The sequence below is a fragment of the Silene latifolia genome, chromosome Y (assembly GCF_048544455.1).
Source record: "Silene latifolia isolate original U9 population chromosome Y, ASM4854445v1, whole genome shotgun sequence".
Classification (NCBI taxonomy): Eukaryota; Viridiplantae; Streptophyta; class Magnoliopsida; order Caryophyllales; family Caryophyllaceae; genus Silene; species Silene latifolia.
Window position 1 is genome coordinate 409240073 of NC_133538.1, and position 14404 is coordinate 409254476.

Genomic DNA, 14404 nt, shown 5'->3' on the forward strand with positions numbered 1-14404 from the left:
CTTACTACTTGCCAATTGCCTCTTAAACCCTCTTATACCCTTCTTCATCTACCTCTCATTCTTCCTCTTTCTTGTCCTCCTTTTTCTCTTTCCATTTTGTCTATGACGTCCTCGCGAGCTTAACCACCTCCTTCTCTTCCTCTCCCTCCTTCATTTTCTCTCATAACACTCCTTCACTTTGTCCTCGAACTATTCATGCTTATCTTTCCCTCCACATACCTCTCTCCCTTTCCTCTTATAGTTCACATCTGGTGGTTTGTTAAAATAATGTATATCTATATAGGCTTTATTATAAAGGCCTAAGATTCTCTAACAACATTAGTTTTATATATTGTGCAACGTACACATCATCATTCAACGCTTGAAAGTGTGAATATTGGATCATTTTTGGGTTAGTGGCCAGGTTGCCGCAAGCTTGAAATTGAACAAGAGAAAGTTACATAAACATATTGTAGAAATGTACAACTCCTCATTTCTAATTTTAGTACCGGAATCAGTGCCATAAGAACAATCATTCAACCGCTTAACTACGAGTCGCATAAACTCACTCAGCTAGACATACAACACCTTTTTTAAGAACCGTATGCACTTTTATGAAACGGTATATAACAACGCCTAAAGAACTAACCCCCTCTCTTTCCCATTATACAACAATTGTTGCTGATGCAATGTTGTACCGTTCTGCACACCTCACACTTTCGCGATAATTAAGCTAAACTTATGATGTTGTAATTCGCATACATTCACAAAAAGGTATTAGGAAAAAAGAAATCACGGTCGAGAGTTAATAGTAAGTCAGTATGTCACCATATTGTTCATGTACCCAGAAGCTTATACTCCCTCCATCTCAATTGCTTGTTTACACAGACTAATAAAAACGTAAACAAATGATTGGGAGGGAGGGAGTAATAGTCTAGTTATCTCAATACCCAAAAGCTGATAATCCCTCCGTCTGAAAAAGCAGCTTAATATACCATGAACAAAGAAGATAATGGGTGGGAATTGAGTTCTTGAACAAGACAGAGCTGTTGTAAGAGCCAAGAGGAATCATAAATCCAAGTTAAAACCCTTAATATTAAATCAAAATAACTTAATAGAGGGCAACTAAAATCAAACAATCAATCCCCTATTTCATATAATACCTACCGTCTGATGCTTCTCGTAGCTTTCTTTCCTATCTACCTACCGTCAGTTAGTCAGTACCACCAAATGGCAGACCAAATTAAATTAACACACTAAAAAGAAGAAATGAGTATAATGGAGAGATGTTAACTTTTCAGGGCTAATTGTTTTCCTATGCCCTAAATATCGACGATGGCCTTCAACAGCCCTTGCCATGTTCCCCAAGTGTGTCGGGATGAATACATCACTTTCAACAGAGACAATGTAATCAAGTGCGGCCATTTGAGAAGCGTGGTTGGCAAAAGGCGCGAGTTCTTCATCAAAGGCTAATTTCTCCTGAAAGATTCACTTCTCATCAGTAAGTTTTATGTTGACTTTAAGTAGCAATTACTTAGTAACCAAAAATTTAAAGAACATGAAAACTCCTAGCTAATTGTGATATTATATAGTATCATAAACTACATGGTCCTTTCAGCAGCCGCCTCAAGAGTTCAACAGAAATCCTATAGTGACAGAATACTAGAATGGAAGAGAGATTGGAAAAAAAAATATATATATTACTATATACCTTGCTCATCAAAATGGGATAACGGGACTACAAATCCGCAATGCAAGATTCACCTCCATAAATCTCTCCACCAGCAATGTATAAGAGAGGGGGGAGGGGGGAGGGGGGGGGGGGGGGGATGGATATCCCAAAGTGAAGACAGAAACATGCCGACCTCGTTTGGAGTTAAAGGGCAGCAGTACCCTTTGGTTCTTTGTTCAGTGGCATTAATATCTTTAACTTTCCAATATGTTGTATTTTGCCTTTAGTTCAAAAAGATCATAGACATTCATCAGTAACTTGTTTAGCTACAGCCATAACTCAATAATCAGTCGGACATAATTGTTACAACCAGTGGCGGATTCAAGTTATTTCAGGTAGGAGATTCCATTGGCGGCTTTTGACGATCAATTACATTTCTGTACATAAACTAACAAATGGCCTTCTTACCCTAATGGTTAAGGAGTTAATGTTTCAAACTTGAAGTCAAAGGTTCAAACAAAGTTGCCTAATTCATTATAAATACGCCACATCGAATTTCTTGATCAGAGCCGAAATTTTGCTTTACCTTATCAATGTCAGCTCGTTAGCTTCCTCAGGCGATAACCCATGCGTGCATCCACTAAATGCAAGCATGTCTTTCTCATATCGTAAGTGCAAAGCAATATATCGGTCATAGCTCCTCATACGCTCCACCAATAGCTGTAGACAGGAAAGAAAAGAGCTTAAATGGAGTAATCCAGTGGACAAAGATCTGATTCACATAGTAAATGAGTCTGCTTTTGTACCTTTCCCATCGCTTCAATCTTAGGAGGAAAACGGAGAGCTTCATAGCAGGCACGGCAGCGTAACTTCTGGATGTCTGACGGTAGATGATTGTTTGCTAAACGAGAATCAGATTTTGCAGCTCGAATAACCTATCAGAAAAGTTGACAAGATCATTATTTGTTTGGTGTAAATGGAGCCACAATGACAATCTTCATGACTTAGGTTCGAACCCAAGTCATGAGTACAACCCCTCCATGAAATCACTAAATAAGCTACCAGCCCGCTCATTAATGCGAAGGCATATTTATATATGTCCAAATATTAAATTCCAGAGTTGAATAGCACTATCTTATATATTAACTTGATACTTAGCCCACATGCTTGCTATCTCATTCCGGTAGTATTCTAGTCCAGACCAACTGCGAAAATGCTTCACTGCACGAGGACCAGTTATCATTTTCTTTGGCAACTTCTTAATCACTTTAATATCGTTGGCCAAGGCACTAATAAAATGATCTTGATCAAAAATATCTGCAAAATTGCTGTAATATATTTTTAAAACCCACATTAGATAGATCGAAACATGAAACATCTCATGTATCCAGCTTAACCATAGTGAAATTTTAGGAAAACACAGTGCAAGACATACCTTGAATCTCGCCAAAATGATCTCTTATCAAGATCTGGAATCACAAGAGTGGGTTTGATAATACGAGCCACAGACACCATGTCACAAATCTGCAAATTACAAAAAATGTTCCAACTTTTTGCATCTTCAACAAAATAAGGATAATGAAATTAGCCATTGACATGAACCATGTCAACTATCCTTCTAAGAACATGACAACACTATTAAGAAGAAACATTATCATAAAGCAACCCAATAGCCAATCTCTCGACCGCAAATATTCAATTCAAAATTCCAATTAGTAAAGAGAGGGGGTACAACAAAAACAGAAACTTACCAAAGTAACACACACACACACAAAAAAAAACCTACCCAATCTGAATGGCAGGCTAGCCACCCAGGCCTTGTCGGCAAATCTAACGTCTATTTATGGAGCCTTGTCGGCGAATCCAATTTATAGTTATCCAAGAACTTCTTTATGATAACTTTAAATATCTATTTCTGGAGCAAAATATTTCTGATAAATTTACGTAAGTTAGACAAAATCAATAGCATTAAAATGTATTTTCACAATTCGGCCATTTCTCGCCCTCTTTCTGATCTCTCTTTCTCTCTCTATCTCGTTCTTTTTTCTTCACATATGAAAAGCAAGTCAAGCTACAACCTAATGGCTCGGCTCTCTTCATCATTAGTGTCTTTGTTTTAACAGAATTACATGTAATTACAGGATCGCATACGTAGGATATCCTTACCCCCTCCACCGCCAAAATCCAACAAAAGACAACTAACATAGAAAGCTTATAAAGACACAACATGATCACTCGTGTCATAAGGAGTCGCCTGAGAAATTGTCTAAATTTTGAGTTCCAGTTGCACTCTAATGTGTAGTCAAGTAGCAGTAGATTTTAACATACTGCCATTCCCTCTTTATCCTTCCACCAAATCAACAAGAGCATAACCTCGAGAAAGTCTTATCTCTTATTTTTCGAGCACACTAAACTCAACTCGCTTTGACTTCGAAACGAACTCATCATCTGAGCTGGATAGCATTAACACCCCCATATTCAAGTAAAACAAATACATATGAACCACCGCTAAAGGTCCAAAATCCAAATTTTTTACTTGCTGAAATCAACAATCTGCCATAAAATACAACAAAATTTGTAAACAAACACAACTCAACTATCCTACAAAGCAACTCGTCTCAGGATAGAAGTCAAAACAAAGTTTACAAAGCCCGGACCAAGCTCAGTAGATAAACAAAGGAAACCTCAAGCATAACGAAAGATGATAAATTGAAACTTAACACCTTCAAGATACCAGATCCACACACGAAAATATAAACTGTATTATGAAATAAAGACAAAAGCAGTAAGCAGTAGATTTCTATTGATCTTAAAGAAGCTGCCAAGAAGTTTAACAAATAATTTAAAAATGTAAGAATTTGAAGAAAGAGCAATAATGAGAACAACTTGTGCACACGCTCCCTAAACTCAAGATTCCAAAACTCAAATTATTATCACCATGAGTTACATCATTATCTCGAAATATAAGCGAAATTCTCACCCCATGGACTATCCTAAGCTAAATAATGGCGATCTTTGAAACATAGTTTGCATAAAATACTTTTTTAAGACATACTACAGTAAATCTTAACCAAAAACATTCAAATAAGGAGAGACCCACATCCTAGTGACCTTAGGTAAGCAATTAAGCTGATTCATTTATGAACAAAATTTTAACATAACCAATAAACCTCAAACTTTCTAAAAATTAATATAAGTCAACTTATCTCAATATCCAAAAGCTTATACACCCTCCGTCTCAATCATTTATTTACACGGACTAAAAACGAAAACAAATGATTGGGATGGAGGAAACAAATGATTGGGAAGGAGGGAGTAATAGTCTAGTTATCTCAATACCCAGAAGCTACAACTCATTCACTACTTTCTTCCGCTTTTTTCGTAATTTCTTTTCAGTTTTTCTCTCTCCTTTCTTCTGATTTTTTTTATGAAAATTCCAATCCATTCCAAAATATTGCTCGCAGTGTAAAAGAAAACAAATCCGACAAACGAACTTGAATTTTATCTTATCCCAGACTCACATCAAAATATACCGTGACTGGAGAGGGTTTGTTTTTTAGGTATATTTTTCTCAAGGTAAAAGACCAGCACCAGAAGCCAGGGTTTTCAACCACTGCAAACTGCTTATTGCTACATGGTACATATTACAATGTGAATATAGACAAGAAAAACTGCTTAAAAACGGGCTGAAATCAGGATAGTAGAGGTTGTGTAAATTACTCCAGGTATAAACCATAGATCCTCCTCCAAAGATGCCATCGTTGATGAACCACTCTAATCTCTTGTTCATTAATATTCATTCCAGAGTTGCTATACTTGCCATATGAATAAAATAATACCGCATAATCAACCTAAAATAAAATACTTACCATATGAATTGTAGACCGATAAGATTCTGAACAAAATCACCATACGCTTGGTAACTTTAAAATACTGAGAAATAACCTAAATCTGCTAAAGATATGAGATAACTGACCTTACCCCCAAGCTTTCTCAATGATCTTGCAATACCTTCGGCTCGACTTCCATCAACATCCACAATTATGACCTTCGACCAATCCTAATGATAGCACAAGACTTGCCATGAGATAAATATAAACGAGAGAAGAAGTATTTTGGAACATAAACATGAAGATATGACTGCAAAATCAGCAAAAGAGTTGTTACACGAAAATATGTGAAGGGGCTTTTTGACCATCTTAACAGAATTTAATTATCCATGATCCTCTAGTTCATCAACTCATATTTGGGTTGGTAGACTCAGATTATCGTTGCAGCATAATATGGGGGGTATTGGCATTGTTTGGCAACTCTAGTCCGATAAATAATGTAAAAACGAATTTCTCAAAAAAAAAAATCAAGTATAAAGGAAACAAGAATAAATTATCTTCGATTTTAAATTTTATGCAATGGATGAATCAGCCAGGGAAATAGCAAAAGGTAGACGAGACACGTAAACAAAAATATCGAAAACAAACACTTATCAAGAAAAGCTTCAACTCCGTTTGTCAGTACAAAGTTCATGGAAAATGCCCACCATTCTATCCAAAGTTTGCTCTTTTTACTTCTACAGTTGTTGTGCTCATTTAAAACATTGTTATAATTAGGAAAAGTCGGTACCTTCGGCCTGTTATATAGACTTTCTAATAATTTACTACCTATTATAATTTTTTATTTAAAATTACTACCTATTATAATGCTTTTGTCCGATGTTGATACGAAAAATGGATCACGGTGCTTTAGCGTGTTTTGCACATTTATTCATTTCAGAAGCCAATTGAAAAGCTTTTAAGTATCAGTTTAGCCTTATTAGCAGAAATGATCTGACTTCCTCATTCCCTTACTGAACTGCAATATGTAGACATAGAATCTGCATAAGAATAATACCTAGTACGGAGTACAGAGTACCTGTTTTCAAATTACAGCGAATCCAAATGCGAATCGATTACTAATTGCACGCAGTCACACAGTCACACCCTCTTTATTGTGACAATGATAACAAGTTTCAAGTGTCAATCATCTCTCAAAAAGTTAACAAAGTTCACAAAAAAGAATCTTGTGTATTTAGTAAGCTCACATCATGGGGATATTGTAATGTAGATGTTCAATTCATCAATTATCGGGTCAAGTTTCTCAAATAAAAAATAGCCTCTATCATATATAGAACTGTAAAATTTCTTCTGGTTATGAAGGATGAAAATAAGGCTATATACATACTTGAACATTCTTGAGATTACGAATGACTGAAGCTATCAAAGCATCATCCAAGTCTGTCTACTTTTCATTAACTTCCTCAAAGAACCATCAACCTGCGGAAACAAAAACTCAAAGCCATTCATCTTAAATTCTAACTACCTCAAGGCTTTCATGTCAAGAATGAAATTTTGCGCTTAGAGCAATTAATAGACCACCAAAATGAAAACATAGCATAATCAAAGATGTTCGCATACAAACCTCAGGCAAGGACACGTCTGCATATTGAAATCGGGCTGCTCTTCTCAGGTTAGGTATTCCATCTCGTTGCTATATGTCCTTCAAATGCAAAACCACACTGGACATATTCGGAAGAGTAAGAAAACTGGACAAATAAGCATGACTATACACTTCAGGAAAGAAAGCGACTATCATTTCAATATTTCATAACATGAGACACCGTGAAATGTCTAAACAAGATAACTCTAAACTTTTAGCGTCAACGATGGTAAGTGGTAACTATTTCACAGAAAAGGCAAGAGTTTTCTACAGTAACTTGCCTCAGTCCCGACATCAATAAGAACAGCACTATCTTTCCCTATTAAGAGTTCTAGAGCTAATTTAGGAGAAAGATCTCCAGCATAGCCACTGTAGTTTATCACCCAATACATAGCCCTGCACAAATCTGATGAACAACATAAATTTATCTGTAAAGTAAGTAATTACATGTTGCTAAATATAGAAAGAGACAACGAACACAAAAGGACATCAATACCATAATGTGGATGCAGTGCCAATGAAAATAGCAATGGTACAACAAGATCCGAGGGATCCAGCCTAAACTTCTCAACAGCCCTTCAAGGGCAGAGTATGCCTGCAAATAAGCTGCATGAATTAAACACAAGAAGATGATTATTATTTTTCTTGGTACAATAAAGGGCACAAGAAGATGATTACTGATTAGCTGATAAATAATTAAAACTCGGGTTAATGCTTGATCCATATCACATTCAAGTTCTGAAGTGTACATGATGCAGAATGGTCAAATAGCAGTAATGATTTTCAATTTTTAATGCATCAAAGGAATAAGGAAAGACCAAAGTGATGCCAGTACGTCGTGCAAGATACGATCAACTTATTTTGTTTCCTTCTAGATGGACAGAATATTGGGAAATCTTATAAGCACAATAATTTGGCATAAGGTAGGTCCAATAGGTTGACACAACAACATTACCCAATTGTCTCAAGGGATCCCACAAGAGAGGTATTTTCTAAATAACACATTATGAAAAGTGCGTCTAGAAATGATGAGAAACTAAGAAAAGAAATGAGTGTGTAAACTGAAACTGAAAAGAATGAAACTTACGTGCAGTCACCAACTCTCTAGTGCTACTCACCACTTTCCGCCACCTTCAATTCAAAATTCCAATTAGTTAAGAGAGGGGTACAACAAAAACAGAAACTTACCATACAAGCAGCGAAATCATTGTAAATCGGTGATTGTAATTGCATATCTGGAATCAAAAGAGTGGCGAAATCAGATTATATTTTTTTGGAAAAGGCAAAGTATACCCATATCAAGAAACCGCAGATAATGATCAATTAAACAGTTTTGGGAAAAGGCAAAGTATACCCACATCACAAAACCGCAGATAATCATCAATCACCAACACCCATATGAAAATAAAGATCATTCGCATCAGAAATGAGTATACCTGAAGATTTGAGGCATAGGTGATGTAATTATGCACACGAACTTGAGCAGTAATCCTCATCTAATTCTCATTAATCGTCATCGACTCCTTTTTTGCCTTCCACACAATCAAACATAAACAAAATATAATCAACAATCCAAGAAAGGTGATGAATTGATAGAATTAAAAGGAGAATGGTTAGACGGAGATAAGAAATGAGTAAAAGACCGAAGTGGCTTGGGTCTAGTGGTGTCGGGGTGTGCCGCAAGGTACTTTCCTCAACATTGAGGTACCGAGTTCGACGCCCTAGACGGGAGCACTGAGGTATTGCACGGTGGTCCTTTGGGTCTGTTAAACGGGGTACCGGCTTTCCGTGCTGTCGCGTATTCCCGAGTTTTGGGCTCGCCGGACTCTCCTTATGATCTCTGGTGTAAAGACACTCGTCATAGTTCTGACTAGGCGGATCCAATAAGGTTTGAAAGGATAGTCATTTCCCTTGCTTGCAAAAAAAAAAAAAATAAATAAATAAAGTAGGAAGTGGAATGGAGATGAAAATGAATGGAGGAAAACAGTTCCAAGACTATACAGTTATGTAAATGTACAATGAGCATTGTACATCTAAGGTTGTTTTAGTCCTTTTTCAAATTTTTTTGCAAAAAAAGTAACGTAATTCAATTTTCAATCTAATCATCATTTTCTCTCTGACTGTTTCCATATTTTTCTAACTTCTCTTCATCTTCCTCCACCATCCAGTTAATGATTCATCTTCTCCCTTAAATTATTATAATTAATTGACTATGCGGAACTGAGCATCATCTTGAAGGAATTTTTTATCCAAAATTTATAATGCATGAAAATAGTTGAAGCTCGTATTATTTTTACATTAGCTCGTATTCTTATCTGAATATTTCGTATTCTTATGTGCTCGTATTTTAAAGCTCATGATCATTTTAAGCTCGTATTCTTTTTATATTCGCTCGTATTCTTATCTTAATAGCTCGTATTCTTATGTGCTCGTATTTTTAAGCTCGTGATCCTTTTAAGCTCGTGTTCTTTTTACTTTAGCTCGTATTCTTATCTTAATAGCTCGTATGCTTATGTGCTCGTTTTTTTAAGTTCGTGATCCTTTTAAACTCGTATTCTTTTTAAATTAGCTCATATTCTTATCTTAATAGCTCGTATTCTTAGGTGCTCGTATTTTTTAGTTCGTATTCTTTTAATAATAGTTCGTATGATTGAGGTAGAAATTTACCTCAAAGTATTGTTAGATGCATTTTTCCTCCCTGATGATGATATAAATTGCTTCTCGTTCACGAAATATTGTTAGATGCGTTTTTCCTCCTTGATGATGATGTAAATTGCTTCCCTTTCACCATTTTAGAATCAAAATTATGGAGAAGAGAGATTTATCAACTGTCGTTTAAAAGAAATTTAGAGAAGGAAAAGAAGAGGGTTTGTCGACTGAAGAGAAATCAGGATTAGGGAAAAAGAGATGCGTATAATTTATTTTTATTTTTATTGGGCTTAGATAGATATATATAATATATGGGCCTGTTGGACAATGCTACTGTATAACAGGATGTAGGATCCTATTTGTGGGAGGAAAATGATCAACTCGTTGTGAGAAGATGTGGGTAAGAATGAAAGAGGAATGGAGAGCATGTATTGCATTAGGGAGAATCGACGGTTGAGATGGGGGAAGAGTTGGACTGTTCATTAAGGTTGGACTGTTCATTTGTGAATTATTGTTCATTTGTGAATAGTATGAGGGCTTGCTCTCTTTTTAGTAAGGGGAGGATTTCGTGTATCACTTTTTCTCTATTTGAAGATTTAAAAGATCATCGACGTTTTGTAACGAATCGTCGACGTTTTTTCTTTAAAAAAGACAAACATATCCTTGACACTTTATCTCTCTATCCTACTCTCCCTAAATCTCCCAAATAACAAAATAATTAAAAAAAATAAACAATACAACAATTGCATAGTATGAATCATTTTTAACTAACTAATAATCGTTTTAACTAACTAATCATCCATGGAGAACGACGAACCATCGAAATCAATTGCAAACGACGAATCATCGGTAAGTTAAATAATCGAGTTGTATTTTTTATTTTATTTTATTTATTTTAACGTTTAAATCAAACATTGCCTAGGTTTAGTTGTTGCCTAGTATGAATCGATTATGAATTTTGACGTTCAAATGAGCTGGGATGTTGAATATAGACGTCCGTATTGAACACGGACGTTGAAACCCAACGTCTGGGTTGGACTGAGACGAAGACTTGTAACGTCTGGGTAGGCTGGGGCAGATGAATATGAAGGAAAAGTAGATCTATATACTTACATATTCATATATGATTTAATTTAATTTGTCATAAAATTAAATATGGATTTTATGCATGCAAACAAATGAGCAAAATAGAGGAGAAATCATGTTCTTACATTGGATGTTTCGGATTATGGGCACAAGAGAGATCACCTTTCTCTCTTGTTCTTGTGCTATCCTTTAATGGAAGAACCAAAATCCAAGTATAGGATCTCTCCCTAAGCTTAATACCCAAGGCTTTCTCTTAATAAAATTAATATTATAGGAACTAGTACAATATTAATTTAGTAGAAAATTGACCCAAAATATTATAAACACTTAATTATTTTCGGTTTTGAAGAAGGAAGAATGGGAGCTTATTATCTCTCTAAAACTCTTATTTTAGATGAGTGGTTGAATGAATAATACACTAACTAAATGAATGTAGTGTATATCAAAATATAAGGCAAAAACCTTTGCCTTTCTTAGTGGAAAACCGGGTGGGAGGAGGGATTAAGGGGAGTCAATGCATGCTTGAATTGTTCTTTACAATGAGCATTAGGGTTGCATGGCTAGGAATGTAGGTAATCATTGTGTTTTCCATTATCTTAATCAAACACAATATTAGCTTAAATCACCCCTTAATTTCGGTACACTTGATAATATGGGATCCATATTATTTTTGTCAATTTGTCAATATGTAACATGTCACATGTAGCATAAATTTGTTGTGTATTTTTAACATATTAAAAATCAACGTATTATTAAAATACGTAACATACAAAATTGACTTAGTAATTTCATAATTACTTGTACCAAAATATTTTTCCATTTATAAATCACAACTGATTGTATTTATAAAAATTCATTCAATTTGAATTGTTTCTTTAAACAATAATTTCATCCGAGTAATGATACAATTCGATTACTCAGACCGTATCTCATTTAATCACATTTTAATATGATACGTAAATTTTACTTCCAAAATCGTCCGTCAATTTTCAAATAATTTAATTAACTCGTAACGTTATACGATTAATTAAATAATCAATTAAGAGCGTTGCCCTATAGGTATGACCTAGGGGTCAATCGATCACCACCGTCGCACGACGCAATGTCAAACTCTAGTCATCAATCATTACCGATATATGTTGACCGGTTGACAAGAACAATATTACTTCCCAATTGTATTCTATATGATGAGACTTAAACATGTGATCATCATGATCAACAATCGTGATCGCATCATTGTCGGAGGACACATATTCCAACAATCTCCCACTTGTCCTCGACAAGTGTGCGTCACCAATTCTCTTGTCCTATTACTATCTCCCACTCAATGCAAGGTGTCTTTCAGGTCGTACTTGCAAGTGATCATATCGAGAGTGGTTTCCTCGATCTGGAGAATAACTGATTGACCGGACTTATCTATCATAGATACTTTCCGAGCGTGGCCACGCATTTCCAGTTCATTACTCCTCGAGTGGCCCTGAGATATTGTTATAACCCTGACTAGGGGTGGACAATTCCTATCGCACTCATTCCCTTCGACTAGCCACAGCCATCATAACCCAAAATATGCCCATTTGACCCCATTTACGAAGGTCGTAGTAACACAAATCAAAGTTAATCTGAAACTGTGCCATCTTCGGTGAATAGTCTTTAGTCAAAAGAATCGACTCATTTGAATACTATAGTAGCTCTCGCCACGACCAGGCTATATAAATTTTCCAGAACTATATAAGCGGTCATTAGGCCCGACAAAATGTTCCTAACAGTCTGCCTATGTGATCGACTAGTCATCTCACATGACTCTATGGCACTTGAACTTGCCATCAATCGCATCACATTCTAGTCACTTCGAGACGTCACCTCATATAAGTAACTATGGGCAAATACAATATTAATCCATGTTCACTTTAACGGGGTTCAATTGTCTCTACAACCCGTTTGGATATAACAATGTACAAGGTGAGTTAATAATAACTCAAACGACAAATGTCGACATCACACTCGGGTAGTCCATATCATATTACAACCTTGTGATGTATATCATAAGTGTAAACACTTATTGATTGCAATAGAAGTTTAACATACCATGTGTCCATGCGTTCAAACTTCTCGCACTTGCATTTTCCTTTACGTTCATGTTTTCTCTTATAGCATGAACTTCACCAAGTACACATCAAGGTTCCCGACCTTGGTTTCGGTCCTTTAACTTGAAAGAACTTTCTTATCGACTATCACATAACGAACGAATTTGTGATGAATGATATAACTTGTACTGATCAAGTACTCCATCCACACACAATGCACTAGGTATATGTTTTGTAGAATCTTGTAACAATTTGTCAAGATTATTAGCTTAGCACTTCTCACAAGTCCTAGCTTAACTAGGAAAGATTATTTTTGAATAACCTCTTATTCAACCAAGCATCTTTCCAAAACTTCTTATTTCTCTTTCTAGGCTTGAAAGATTTGGGATTCTCATAAATCCTTACATGTGCTCGGACTTTCTATAATATGTGCAACCTCTTGACACATATAAGAGCATTCTGACAAACACCGAAATCGCTCACCGGATTCTACTTGAGAATTCAAAACGTTTCTATTTTGACTTACCAATCAATCATCATGCTCTTATGCATATGATTCATAATTGGACATGTACATGATTATTCTAATGGCGGAAACATTAGTTACTAATAATCACGAGATCAACTGTTCATAGGTTCAATGAACGACCATGACTGCTAATGGCAATTCCATTTTCATTTACATGAATAACCTATATGAATGTTGATACGATGTGTATCTCTTAATACTAATCCAACATCCCTTGATGTAATTGGATTCATCATTGTCCATTTTCATCCAGAATTGAAAACTCAAATGCTTCTTTATGAAAGAAGGTATTAGCTCGTCATTCTTTAATGAGTGATGAGTTGTAAACATTCAAAGGATGATAGCTCCCACTAAATTCCATGTCTTCACATGAGAATTTCTTAATTCCCACTCAATTTCACACATTTCGAAATTGACTTCTCAATCGAAATTTTATCAAGAATTGAAATATAAATTGCATTGCCAAGTTATTAGGATAAAACCATATATGTTCCCATCATATCCTTTCAAAATACCTATTTTGAAGTGGTCTCATCTTAACCTTACGGAAAGAGATTTTAAATCTCCAACACACTCATGTCATAATGATGTGTAGCAATGTCATTATTCAAATATAAACAATATCTAGAATACGTCCTTCGCAAATACCCTTTTGGAAGGAGGTTTAACCATTTCATAATGAGGTTAAGCAATGACATTTGCGTGGTTAAAACTTTGGCCATTGAAGATATCGGTATATCAAATTTTGCAACTTGATCATAACTAGTATGTAACTTTGATTCATTTAGGCTCTTAAGTAAATCTCAAGGTTGAAACTATTGGTCAAAATTTCCATAAACTTAGTCAAAAACTTGTTAAGACTTTACATTAGTCATTTTTCTTCCAAAACTTTCTTTTGGTCTCCTCGTGTAGTTATCTTGAGAATATACTCTT

General features: G+C 35.4%; 1 pseudogene; it reads right to left on the reverse strand.

Annotated features, from left to right (window-relative positions):
- Nucleotides 1–1050: 1050 nt before the first annotated feature.
- On the reverse strand, nucleotides 1051–8759 carry LOC141633078 (O-fucosyltransferase 7-like; annotated as a pseudogene).
- Nucleotides 8760–14404: the final 5645 nt, after the last annotated feature.